We start from the raw sequence: 13,435 nt of genomic DNA on the forward strand, positions 1-13,435 counted from the left end.
AACAATCGAGAGCCATCTCCTTTACTTTGTCAAATGGGCTGGTTCTCCAAGGGCCTTCCTGCTCAGCTTTTGCAGCTATATGTCCACAGAGGTGAGAGGAAGGAGGGAGACCCCAGGGGCCTCCCAGCTGTGCTGGCAGAGAGAGAGTGGCCATGTGGTATTATTGTGAGTCCCCGTCATCACTGTGACACACCATTAAATGGCATTGAGAGCTTACTGAGTGCTTTTTTCATGAATTATTTCATTTAATCCTCTCAATGACCCTTGAAGCAGGTTTAGTCACTCAGTTTATAAATGAGAGAGCAGATAAAAGGAGATGAGGCAATGCAACCCAAGCCAAGGTCAGAGAGCTGGGAGGGAGGAGGGGGCAGAGGGCAGGTCTGTGGACTCCATGTTTCCTGCTCTGTTCCCCATACTGGTCCATGGGCTGACAGAGAAACTCATTGTCTCTCGGGCTTTCCCTCAGTTCATCACAGATCACTGTACAAATGTCGCTTATTTTTCCGCCCTCTAACTTTCCTAATGAGATTAATCACTGGCATCCAGGGAGCAAATATGAATCAGTATCAAAGTTTAAAGCCTGATCCTCTGAGCTGAAGAATAGTTGAGTCATTCTCCCGCCTCTTGTGGCAGCATTTCAACACCAAATGTTCCTACTCCAGCAGCACCGCTAGGGAAAATTAAGGTTTTGGTTCCTGGAAGATAAAGTGTCATCAGCAGCTCTGGCTTGTCCCCTACCCAGAGTAGCTGCTCCATTTATGTTTGCAAAAGATATTGATAAATATTTGAGTGTCCATCGCAAGCTTCACTTAAATGTCCAAGATCCGAAAAGCCTTGTTGATTTTTTTGTCTGTTTGTTTGCTTTTTCCTTTGTATCCAGCAGAAGTAGTGAGCCCCTGGCTACCAACTGTGCAGGCTGAAACCTAACCATTATGTACTGTCCCGATTCCAATAATGACAGTCCATCAACACTTATTTATTGTAAATATTCACTGAGTGTCTCTTACATGCCAGGTGGTGTGCAGTTTGGGGACACAGTATTGAGTGGAAGCAACCCAGGTTCCCTATTGGGACCTGCACCTAGTGAAGGGAGACAGTGGTTCGTGGAATCGTCATACATGCAAACGCATAGGTGTGATGTTTGAAGCAGAGGGACTGATGCTACCAGAACCCTTGCTGAGGATGTGTGACCTAGTCAAGGAAGCTGAAAAAGAGGAATGGAAAGATGGCTGGGCTGAGGGGAGTGGAGGAAGGGAACACTTACAGCACTGAGGCTGCATTTGAGAGTGCTGTCCTCAGCTGAGAACACTGGGATTGGAAAGTTCTAGGCAGGGGTGACAGCATCACCTTTGTATCTCTGAGTGCTCACTCACATCCTGGGAAGCTGGTTTAGAAACCTGAGAAGAGACTATTTCAGGATAAGATGTTGGGCTGGGGTTGGGGAGATGTGGACAGAGCCCAGAGATTATTTAAGGCGAAGTACAAAGGACTTGGTGGTAGATCTGACAAGGGGTTTAGGGAGAGTAAGGTCCAGGAGATGCCTGGGGTTCTAATTGGCATGGGAATTTGTGGTTTCATTCACTAAGGTCTCTACTACCTTGTGCTAGGATGTTTTTCAGCTCCTTTTAGGGCTAACGTGCCATGCTACTTATCCTGAAAAATACAAATATGAGTAAAAGAGACCCACTGCCCTCACAGAGCTTACAATCTAGCCAGTCAGTACAGGGGGAGTGGTTAAGATATACCTCCCCCGACTCACTAACTCCTGATGTTTTCTCGAAGTATGGAGGTTGCATACATTTGGCAATGGTCACCACACACGAATGCCCCCTCCAGAGGGTGACTAGGGGTTGGGAGGCCCTGGAACTTGGGTGCCCTGGTGGAGGCAGAGGCTGGGGATGAGGAGATCGATGGAGAAATAACCTGGCGATGTTTGAAAGGGCACTGTGAATCACTGAAGAAACCTTAAAGCAGACCAAATGGAAAAACACAGCACAGGCTTCAAGCCTGAAATGACAGAATCTAAAACTCATCTTTAGTGGGCACGCCAAGCGCAATCAAAAGAAGTGAGCCATGTCATGGGAGCAAGTGGGATGACAGTGATTTGTGAGGACAAAGGGTGGATTGCAACGTCTTCTCCTCCAACAGCCCCTTAAAAGTATTCACTGCTTGATGGTGGCTAAATCTTTATAAATATCACCATGGCAACCATTGATATGAAAAATAATGTTAGCCTGGACACTTCTGCTTCAGATGATCTGACATTTTCCACTGCAGTGGTCATTGCCATTGTTTGTGCACATGAGCAAAGAGGGCCCTGCTTGAATCCTGTCACATTTTCTTTTGTCCTCAGAATATAAATGCTCATTAAATTGCCCCTAGTGTTAACAATGGCCCAGTGGCATTTGGGGAGGGGTGGCTTTACCATTCTTCCCTCTCATCTCTGGGTGTGTGGTAGAAGAGAACCCCTACTGGTGTCACCAGGGTTGACTCAGGTGTGAGGAATGGGGTTTTTCTTAGGGTGATTGGGAGGCGCTGCCTAAATCAGTTCCATGGTTGGAGGGAAGCAAATCAGTTCCATGGTTGGAGGGAAGCAATGTATGTTGCATATAACTATGTGACATTTTTATCTTATATCCACCATTCCCTTAGATTTAGTTTCTTCCTTCCATATCTCCTTCCTGTGTCTAATCCCAATATTGGGTAAGCGAACTCTTCAATTTTATACTTGTATCCCTCTAATAATCCTTCCAAAAGAGTTCCATATTTTATAATCTCTGTGCTTTTTAAAATTCTTTCGTTCAACACACATAGATTGAATGCCTCCTCAATGCCAGGCACTGTTCTAGATGACCGGACCCCTGTTTTTGTGGGACTTATGTCTGGAATGGCAGAAGACAGACAATAAACATAATAAATAAGGAAATGATATGCCATGTTAGGTCATGGGAAAAAAGGAGAGTGGGATAAGGCAACAGGTGCTGGGGTAGCCCCATCACAGTTTTGTTTCTACTGTGTATATTTAAGGTGTGCAGGGCAGGCCTCTCTGAGAGGTGATGGGAGCAAAGACTTGAAGTAGGCGAGAGCATTAGTATTTCCTAGAGAAGAGATGATTCCAAAGCTGATGGTGAGAGTGCACCTGGCTTGTGTGAGGAACGGCAAGGACAGAGTGCCTGGAGTGAGATGGGGAGTGTGGCTGGCAGATATGTTCAGAAGGGTGGGGCTGGATGGGGTGAGGGCAGATAACACGGCCCCCAGAGGCTTTGAACAAGAGTGACGTGATCTGGCTTGTTTTGCCAGGCTGACAGTATCTTCTGGTTGAAGAATGACTATAGGGGTCTCAGGGCGGCAGCAGAGACAAATGTGCTGAGATGTTGCAGTAACCCAGACAGGAGATGGTGATGGATTGTACCAGGGTGCCAGAGGCAGATGCAGTGAGAAATGGCTGATTCTGGGTATGTCCTGAAGGTAGAGTCAGCAGGATCCACTGATGAATGAGAGCATTCTCCTTTGGCCTTTTTCTCAAACTCTTAACTTGTAGGATGCTCTTCTTGGTCAAATGGATACATGTTTATACAAGGATCCCATTTTGGGCACAGGTTTTTGAAATTAATATCCCTTTTCTGTAGAGGAAATTCCAAGGGAATCTATGTAATTATGTAGGGGCAGTTTAGCATCATGGTGAAGAGCATGGACTCCACAATAAAATTGCCTGGTTCTACTACTCACCAAATATGAGGCCTGAGACAAGCTACTCAACCTCTCATTTGTGTCAGTTTTTTAAATCACCTGTAAAATATGGATAATTATAGTTCCTGCCTCATAGAATTGTGAGGAACAAAGAGATAATGTGCACAGAAATCCCTTAAAACACTGTGTGGCACACAGCAGAGGTAAATAAAAGTTAATAATAATAATTATAATTTTATTAGCAGTTGCCTTACGTTCTTTTAGTAGCTTCTTAGACTATAAACAACCTGCATATTCTTTCTAAATTAGTGACTTTTTGGAAGACTTTTTCTGTTCTCTAATGTGTCCATAGTCATAGAAATAGTCTTTCCTTAACTCTGTTTCTCTTCTTTGTAGCCAATGCAATGTGTTCTCATTGGAGTATATTATTGTGCTATAAAGTTACTGCTCTGAAAGTCAAAACAGTTGAATATTGGCAATTTCATATGATTTAACTGAATATCGGTGTGTATGTATTTATTTGACTGTCTAGTTAGAGGCTTTAGAGGACTAGCTCAGAAGTCAGACTACCTGAGCTTGCATCCTGGCTCTGATAGCCAAATCTGTGTAACCTCGGGCACCTTGTTGAAACAGCTTCTGCCTCATTGACCTCTTTTGAAAATAAGGGTAATAACAGATTCCAACTTGGAGGGTTCTGGTGATGGTGAAAGCTATTCATCTGGAACAATAGCTTGTAAAACAGTTCCTCATATAAGGTAAATGCTCAGTAAATTTTAGCTCTTAGTGAAAACAGAGATCCCTGGGCCGGGTATCGTGATGTAGCAGTATCCCAATGCCTGAACACACCTGGGGAAAATCACTAGATCCAATTCATAAAACGTCAGGTTATATTCACTTAGACACAATTTCCTACAGGCTCCTCCAGTTTTTCAAATATTTTTATCTGTTTCATCAAAAAGTACCTGTTGGAACCTTCTATTATTCATCATCTGAGATAACAAGTGCTCGTGTGTAACTTCTACACATTACACGGAAAGTAAAACCACAAATGATATTTTTTTCTTTTGGGTGTTTAAAGAGTTGCTGAAATTCTAGTCGCGATATTTAACGTGTGATGAGTTCTTTATGCCTGCTGTGAAATATGCCAGCATTTTATTGACACATTACTATGAATTGGGTAGCCAGCTACAGTAATAGGTTTCCCCTAGAGCGTGAGAATCAACAAATCTGATGGCAGGCACTGCCAAGCAAACCCAGCCTGTTCAAAGTTGACTCACTTCGTAGAGAATGGGCACATGCACGTGTCATCCAGTGGTTTCTATAAGGACTTCAGGTGATTTTTTAAAGATATCAATAAGTGCTTGTTATTAATGTTTATTTTTATAGTCTCTCTCTTTTGAGGAATTCTTAACATTCAATTTAAGTATGTGCTTTAGTCTTCTTTTACCTGTTTCTCAACTCCATTTACTCCTAAAAGTCACTTGGGGAATGCTGAAAGATACTGCTGCCTGGGTCCCACTCTCCACAGGTTCTTATCTAATTGGCTTGGGATACAGTTTAAGCACCAATATTTAAAACTTTTTAAATTTAAACGTTCAATTATGAAACCTTTCAAATGTACACAAAATAGAGAGAATTGTATAAGTTCACGTGTACCTATCACCCAGCTGTGGTAATTCACTTCAGTGCCTTAACAAATTTGTTTTGTTGAGATAGGGTCTTGCTGTGTTGCCCAGGCTGGAGTGCAGTGGTATTATCACAACTCACTGCAGCCTCACCCTCCCAGGCTCAAGTATCCTCCCACCTTAGCCTCTTGAGTACCTGGGACCACAGGCATGCTCCACTACACCAGGCTAATTTTAAAATTTTTTGTTGGGGTCTCAATATATTGCCCAGGCTGGTCTCAAACTCCTGGGCTCAAGTGATCCACCCGCCTCGGCCTCCCAACGTGCTGGGATTACAGGAGTGAGCCACCACGTCCAGCCTTCAGTGGCTGTTTTTTAAAAAATCCCCCCACGTGATTCTGCTAATGTGCAGCTGTGGTTGAGAACCACCCATCTGTGCTAGTAAAAGAGAAAATGGAGGGAATATTTCAATGAATATTGATATCACATCAAGAGAAGTGGAAATTTGCTGAAGGTTATACAACGATTTTCAGATATCACTTGGTGCTGTGTTCATCAAGCTATAATGGCATTCAGGAGGATGGTATGTGCTCACTGCATGCCTGTGTGATTTTGTTAAACACTGGGATAATTTGGGAATTGGCATTGAGACACCCAGGAAGAATTCCAAAATAGGCTTCATGGTTTCCCATTCAGAATATTTATACCTTGACTCCAAAAACAATACCATGCCCAGCTACTTATGTTAATTCACCAAAGCTTGGCTCAGAGATAAAGAAAGGTTTCATTAGAGAGGTTGAGGACTTGTGTAAATCTAAGCAGATTAGAGTTGATGGATCCGAGAAGACGTGGGAGGGGAAGAGGTGGTGGAAACTGTCGTGAGATTTATGGAGAAAAAGCTCAGAACCAATGACAAATTAATCTCAACCTATAATTGAGAAGTTGTTGGGGATTCAAAGACCATGTACATACGTACATGAATGTTCCTTCATGAAGTCAGTGCTTGAGTTGCTACCTCAAACAGGGTAGGCAAGCCCTGGTTCCTGAGTGGCAAACATTTGGAACACAATTTCATCTCCCAGTTGGACAGGACCTTATAGCTGATTTTGCCCAAGTGCCCTCCTGACAGCAGCAGCCTTCTGGGGCATTACTGACAGATGTCATCTGGCATCTCCTTAAACATTGTAACTGGAAACTCACTGCTCATAAAACAGTGGGGCACATATTAGAATGATGGTCCTCTTTTATTGAGCTGAAATCTCATCCTTTGATGAAAGAAAATATTTCTAAACATATGTAGATGTAAAACTAGATTTAAGTTTATAGGGTTCATCATGTATACAACCAAAATAACCATATAAATTGATAGGAGAAATACAAGGCCTGTAAAATAAAATTAACAAAACACACTAATTTAAAACAATAAATGATATTGTTTTTTCTGAAACAAAATTCTTCATGTTGTGCTTTGGAAGGATGGAGCCTCTGGTCAATTTCCTTATTTAATTTGGTTCACTAAGTTTTACTAAGCAGCCCAAGGAATGCTTGAGTATGGTATACCAAATGTACTGAAATTCTCTATTTGCAGGGTTTAAGATAGTCAGATCTCAAACTTAACTAAAACTGCCAGCAATTAGTCCTCAATTTCCCATTTTAATGAGACATCCCTTGGCAACTTTGTAAAAACTTGGAAATTAAGGTCAGAGTTGCAGTGTTACTGCAATCTTTAATAAATAGGCATCTAATCCAATTATTGCTGGAATTGGGAACAGGACAATCCTTCATTGTTATTTATTACTATACTTACTGCTAATGAACTGCTGCTACAGACTGATGCATGCAATCACAGGATTCAAGCAATAACTCTTGCAAACTGTGAAATGTGTAGTGTAGATTGTCTTCAGTTCAGCTCTTGTATATGTCTGAGTGAGGCTGTTCTTCCACCCCCTTTCTGTTCCAACTTCTATGAAACATGTCTGAACACACTTTGTCACCTGTGGGATTGTTGGTATGGACTGGTCGTCTAGATCAATGGTTCTCAAGATTTAGTGTGATTTATAATCACCTGGGGAACTTGTTAAAAATGCCTGCTCCCTGGACCCCACCCCAGAGCTCGACTCACTTAGTTAAGGCTGGACCCCCAAATTTGCATTATTTACAAGCACTTTGAATTATTCTGATATCAATGGTGTGCATCTGATAGTTTCATTCTTAAGATATTTATTGACACAAAAATGTAAAACTTAGAAAACTGTGCACAAATAAGCCAGTTTGAGAAACTCTGGTATCCTCAGATTTGTATCATTTACAAATGAGTAAGCCTTGTGTATCAGACAAATCCCTAATAAACATCTTGCATAGGAGAGTGTTAGTGGCCAAGGCTTTCTTTCAAATGGCTTTGACCTATTAAACAAATTTATTTTAAGGGACAGGATATTCTAGATGATGTTCTCAATGATTCCCAGAGCATTCTGGAAGCTGTGGACTACAGTGGAATGACATTTTCAGGTTGTACCCTCACTGTTGAAATCTGCAACCAGTGAGACAGTTGGAAAGGGGGGAAAAACATGCTGGAAAACAGGAATTACATTAAGAAACAAAGCTAATGTTTTTCCTTAAAGTAGCTATTGCTGTATGTTTATTAGTTTATAAAGTTAACCATCACACATTTGCCTGAAGAGGAGATAGCATTAACAAGTCAATAAGCCCGACTGCTGAATGTGTCTTACTATCTACTATTTCTTCCTCAATTAATTTTTGTTGATAGCTTCTGGGGTGAAACATAATAGCTGATTAGGGTTACTTAAAGCTTTACAGGGGATGGAGAGGCTTGCTGGCATTTATTTTGTCTTTTGGGGGGAAAGTAATTAAAATGTTAAGTGTCTTGGCATATAATTCAATTGTGGTCACGTGGTTGAGAGTTGAATTTAATATTACAGATTAACAACTTCCATTCTTTGTATTTTAGCATTCATATTTTACCATTCCATATTTATAATACATAAAATCCTTAAATAGAAAACATTCTCAATGGATTTTTTATTTTACTTGAGAAGAACAGAATCATTCAGCATTTACATTTAATAAAGAACTGATCACTAGAATAACCCTTACAATTTTATTAAAATTATTCCATTTAAAAGTGCTGAGACTTATTTCTAAAATTTACTAGAAATGGAGAAAGTACAAATATCAATAAGGATATGTTTTAATACAATAAAACTTACATACTACGTACTGGTCCACCTTTAAGGCTATTCTTTATATAAGAATACAAAGAGAAAAAAGGCAAATATGGAATTCTGATGAATAGGAATTATTTTAAACGGTGTTAGCATGCCTAAACTTGCTCCCTCTCATGTATACTTTTTTGTACATTTTGTGCTACATTTATACTTATCAATACTTTATTTCATTTTGCATCTGTGCCTTGCATGTAGACAGACCCCTGAAATGGTGTATACAAACTCAATATGAAGAGAGCATCTGGAAGCCTTAATGAGCTGTAAACTTAAAGCTATTCTCAGAACCTAGAAACTCTTCAATGAATTTTTATTTCAGAAGAATAAGCTTGTTGCTTTTGAATTATGCATTCATCCCTGTATTTCTCTTATTTATGGTCCCCAGTAATGCTGTGGCTGAAGACTTTACATCCTGATTTCAAGAACTTGATATGCAATTCAGGTGCCTGACATTATTCTGAGCATAAAATAAGCCTCAACTAGTTATTGCCAGTGTTGTTAACATTTCACTAAGGCAGCAGATCAAGTTGAATAAATGAGGCCAAATGAGTGTGCATGTTTATTAGGGTGTCATTTGTAGGGTTTGCTCAAGCATCAATATTCCTTCAATTTTCATGTTTGAGAGCAAAGTTCAGATGAGTTTAACCAGACTGATTCTCTATTATTTCTTTCTGGAGTCTCGTCCATAACGCTGACAACATGGCTGTCAATACAACTGCAAATTATTTGTCTTGGCTAGCAGGTTGGAGTTATCATTGCTACCCGTAACTGGTAGCAGAATACCAGTTACTCATTCGCTCAAGGAGTCAGTACTCTATTGACATTTGAGGTGGAATAGAGGTTCAGGGGGATCCAATCTCTTCAGCTTGGGATGAATTTACACACATATCTTACCTGAAGTAAGTTGCACCCTTTTCTCTGCACTGTGGCTAGAATTCTTGATAGCTGGTGGCCTTCAGTGATATAACTTATATACAGTAGAGTAATTTCAGGAAGTCCATAAATAAGATTAGCATAGAGGAAGCCCAAGTTAAGGTAGCGGAGACCAGAATGGGCATCCTAAGAACCTAGGCTAGAGTCACAGAATCTTTCTGACTTTCCATGGATTATTTCAGTATTTGCATAACACTCCCTTTAGCACTGTGTGGACATAGTAAATTAAGAATCTGAAGAACTGAGTTCTCATGCCAAATTGGCACTAATTCTAGGACTGTGTAAAAGGCATTTACTGGACCCAAGAACTACTTTTCTACAACTTACTGAAACAGCACCGTGAGGGGGGTTACGCTGACAAGAATAAAGAATTCTCTGGGGCTATAGGGGCTTTATTTTTGGTAGTGAGAGGGAAAAGGAGAGAAGTTAGTATTCTAAGAAAGCAAGCAAATTCAATTGTATCTTCATCTTGCTTTCTACTTTATGTTCCTTCTCCTTTCTATGTGGAAGAGCTCATTATTTCCTGATGAGAGTTAAATAGTAGGGTTTTCATTATTGCTTTTACTAAGTAGTAAGCGGTGATGCATCTTTTAGTTTTATAGAACCCTAATATTATTGAACCATACAGAATTTTAGAATCAGTCCCTAATTTTATACATGAGGAAGCTGAATCCCTGAAGAAAAGTGACAGCTTAGTTCATTATTCAATGTCCATTCATTCATTTAGCAAAAATGTTAAGTGCTTGGCTTGCAGTGTGCCCAGTGAGGCACTGTGCGGAGACAGAGAGGACTAAGACAGGATCCTGCATGGGATTCACAAGAAAGAATGAAGAGATTGCTATTAGGAAGATGCAAGCAAGTTGCTGAGGGAGCTATGTAGCTATGCACCACTCATGAATTGGATGTTTCTTTTTCTCCCTGTCTGTGCTAGGGGGAAAAAAAATAATAGAGAGTCTTGGTCAAATCCAGAGGATTCCAAAGTAATTGCTTCTGAGATTTCCTATCAAACTATACAGCAGTATGATTTTTACTCCAAATTTTCAGTTCATGGAATATTACTATAATTAGATGGGGTTTTGTTTGCTCATTTGTTGTTGTTGTTTTTTGAGACGGAGTCTCCCTCTGTTGCCCAGGCAAGAGTGCAGTGGTGAGATCTCGGCTCACTGCAACCTCTACCTCTCAGGTTCAAGCAATTCTCTGCCTCAGCCTCCTGAGTAGCTGGGATTACAGGCGCCCACCACCACGCCCAGCTAATTTTTGTATTTTAGTAGAGACGGGGTTTCACCATCTTGGCCAGGCTGGTCTTGAACTCCTGACCTCGTGATCCACCTACCTCGGCCTCCCAAAGTGCTGGGATTACAGGCATGAGCCACCGCGCCTGGGCCTAGATAGGTATTTCTAATTAAAAAAATTACTTAGTTGTCTAACATTGTTCTCTCAAGAAAATTGCCATTCAGGCACTATTGCTGATTTTCATCACCACAAAGATTAAGATTCATGAGTCATAAGAAAAAGTTTGCTTTCAATTTAAAAAAATAGCAAAAATACTGCAATAAAATGAATGAAAATATGGAGCCATCTGTGTCTTGAATGATAATGCCAAATGAGTGTTTATTGTAAACAATACAATTTATTCAAGTCCACTTTCAATAGAGAGTGCTTTAGTGTACATGCAAAACAGGAAAACGAATTCTTTCTTCATTCACATACCTTATATGCTACACACACACACACACACACACACACACACACGGAGTCATACAGGTGCATATGTGATATGTGCATATATATCTCTAATACTCATATGCAACACCTCCTGACAGGAAATGCAGTTAATTCCCAAACATCCACTATTGGAAATGTCACCTTTATCTGTCACCTGAAAGGCAGTTCAGGCCCTCATTACCTCTGGTAACTGTTTTAATGCCATAGTTTCCTCCTATCACCAACCTGGTATTTGCCCATCTGTTCTAGTCTTTGCAGAGCCATAAGATTAGTTTTCCTAAAACATTACTTAAGTCACACTTTCTTGCTCAAAATTTCCCAAAGCTGTACACGTATAGAATATAGTCCCATAAACTCCATAGCAACATAGTAACTATAATTTTCCAACCTTCTCCCTCTTCAACATGAAAAAACCCTTCCACTCCAGCCAAGGAAATCAAATGCCATCCCCCTTTCCTACTAAAGTTTTCCTCTAGAAACCTGCACCAAGTCTCCCCACCTCTCCAGGCCTCACTGACAGATCAGGCCCACTAATCCCTCCCAGAGGCACGTGTTCTGTATCCTGTCTTTGGCACCCAGTAGCAAATGCAATATTTTTGTTAATCCATTTTTTTTCCTCTTTTAATGAGTCCCTGAGCTCCTGGAGGGGCAACCGGATGATTTGGAGAGGGCTCTATTAAAAAAAAAAAATAATGTACAACATGAAAAGGATCTGATGTACAACACGAGGACTAGAGCTAAGAAGTGTCTTGTATTCACGATTTTGCTAAATGAGTATATTATAGCTACACTTGCCGCAAGTAGAGGGGTGTTGGGAGAAATGCATAACTATGTGAGATGACAGATGTGCTAATTTGATCTACTATAATAACCATTTTACTATATATGTATCTTATGTTGTATGACTTAAATATACATAAAATTTATTTTAAAATTAAAAAAATATTTAATATTTTATTTTAATTTTGTGGGTACATAGTATATATATTTAAAAATGTATATATATTTATGGGGGTACATTAGATGTTTTGCTACTGGCATGCAATGTGTAATAATCACATCATGGAAAACAGGAAATCCATCCTTCATTTATCCTTTGTGTTACAATTCAATTATACTTTATTTTAAAATGTACAAATTATTTTGACTATAGTCACCCTGTTGTGCTATCAAATACTATGTCTTATTCACTCTATTCTTTTTGTGCCCATAAAAACATTTCTTAAATGTCTTAGTTACTCGGTCAGATCTTAAGATATTGTGAGACGACCAGGAGTTACTTATTTCACTTACAAATCAGTGAGCCCCCTCCGCTCCATTTCAGTGGAAAGCTTTATAGATACTGGAGAGGATGGAGTAGCTGAGTTACTGAAAGATGGGCGACTTCTCTTATCAACCATTAATTCAGATCTTCTCTATTAACATGACTTCAAGACACCACCAACTTGATTTTTATTTTCTTTCCAAAAAGAAAAAAAAACAAAACAAAACTGCAGTCCCTAGCCAATAAATAACTCACCTGAAGGTCAGGAACACCCCCTCCCTCCTTTCTCACAGGGGATGTCTGGGAGGGGAGAGGGGGCTGGAGAGGCCAGGCCATCATCTAAGTGGAAATCAAGGGCTAAAGCTATTGGCATTGGCAGCTGTCTCCAGGCGTCGTCCGCGGAGCCTGACCCTGCGCCAGGAAGGAGGAGGTTGTGCCCATGTAACTGTCCTGAAGTACTGCGGTGGCCCCCTCCCCCGCGGCTGGGAGGGCAGGCAGGGCGAGGTTGGCTTTCCTTGCACGGTCTCTGGGCGTGGGCCCCCGCCGCAGCTCCGCGGAGCCTCGGTGTCTCCTGCAACAGGGGGCGGGGGGAGCCGCGGCGAGCAGCCCTGGGCTGCGGCTTCCTCCCCACGCCCGAGTCTCCTGCGCACCGCCGCCGAGGACGCGCGCCCGAGCTTGGTCCTCACGCCGCGGCGCGCCTGGGCTACCCGCTGATCCCAGGTAACTTTTCCGCCTCCCGGAGTGGGGACTGCGAGGGGGTCTCGGCTTTACAAGGTGCGGAGGAAGAGCCCGAGGCCTGGGGCTAGGCGCACGGGCTGTGGGGCTGACGCGTGGCTCCGGCGCCGCGCGGTCTCCCGAATCCCGAGCCCTGCGCCCGGGGTCCCCAACCGCCCTCCCGCTCGCCGGGACCCTCGGCGGGCCGAGCCTGTGCGCCGCGCCCCCCGCCCGCTCCACCC

At 41.7% G+C, this 13,435-nt stretch overlaps 1 protein-coding gene across 8 annotated transcripts in view; it reads left to right on the forward strand.

Moving 5' to 3' along the window:
• Positions 1–12,806: 12,806 nt before the first annotated feature.
• EPB41L3 (erythrocyte membrane protein band 4.1 like 3) overlaps positions 12,807–13,435 on the forward strand; it is a 153,687-nt gene continuing 153,058 nt past the window's right edge. For all 8 annotated transcript variants that reach the window (XM_017867911.1, XM_017867913.1, XM_017867915.1 and 5 more), the window contains exon 1: positions 12,807–13,199. The gene's annotated coding sequence lies outside the window, so the exon portion shown is untranslated. The remainder of the gene's footprint in view (positions 13,200–13,435) is intronic.

This window comes from Rhinopithecus bieti, unplaced genomic scaffold (assembly GCF_001698545.2).
Source record: "Rhinopithecus bieti isolate Rb0 unplaced genomic scaffold, ASM169854v2 scaffold_3856, whole genome shotgun sequence".
NCBI classification, from domain to species: Eukaryota; Metazoa; Chordata; class Mammalia; order Primates; family Cercopithecidae; genus Rhinopithecus; species Rhinopithecus bieti.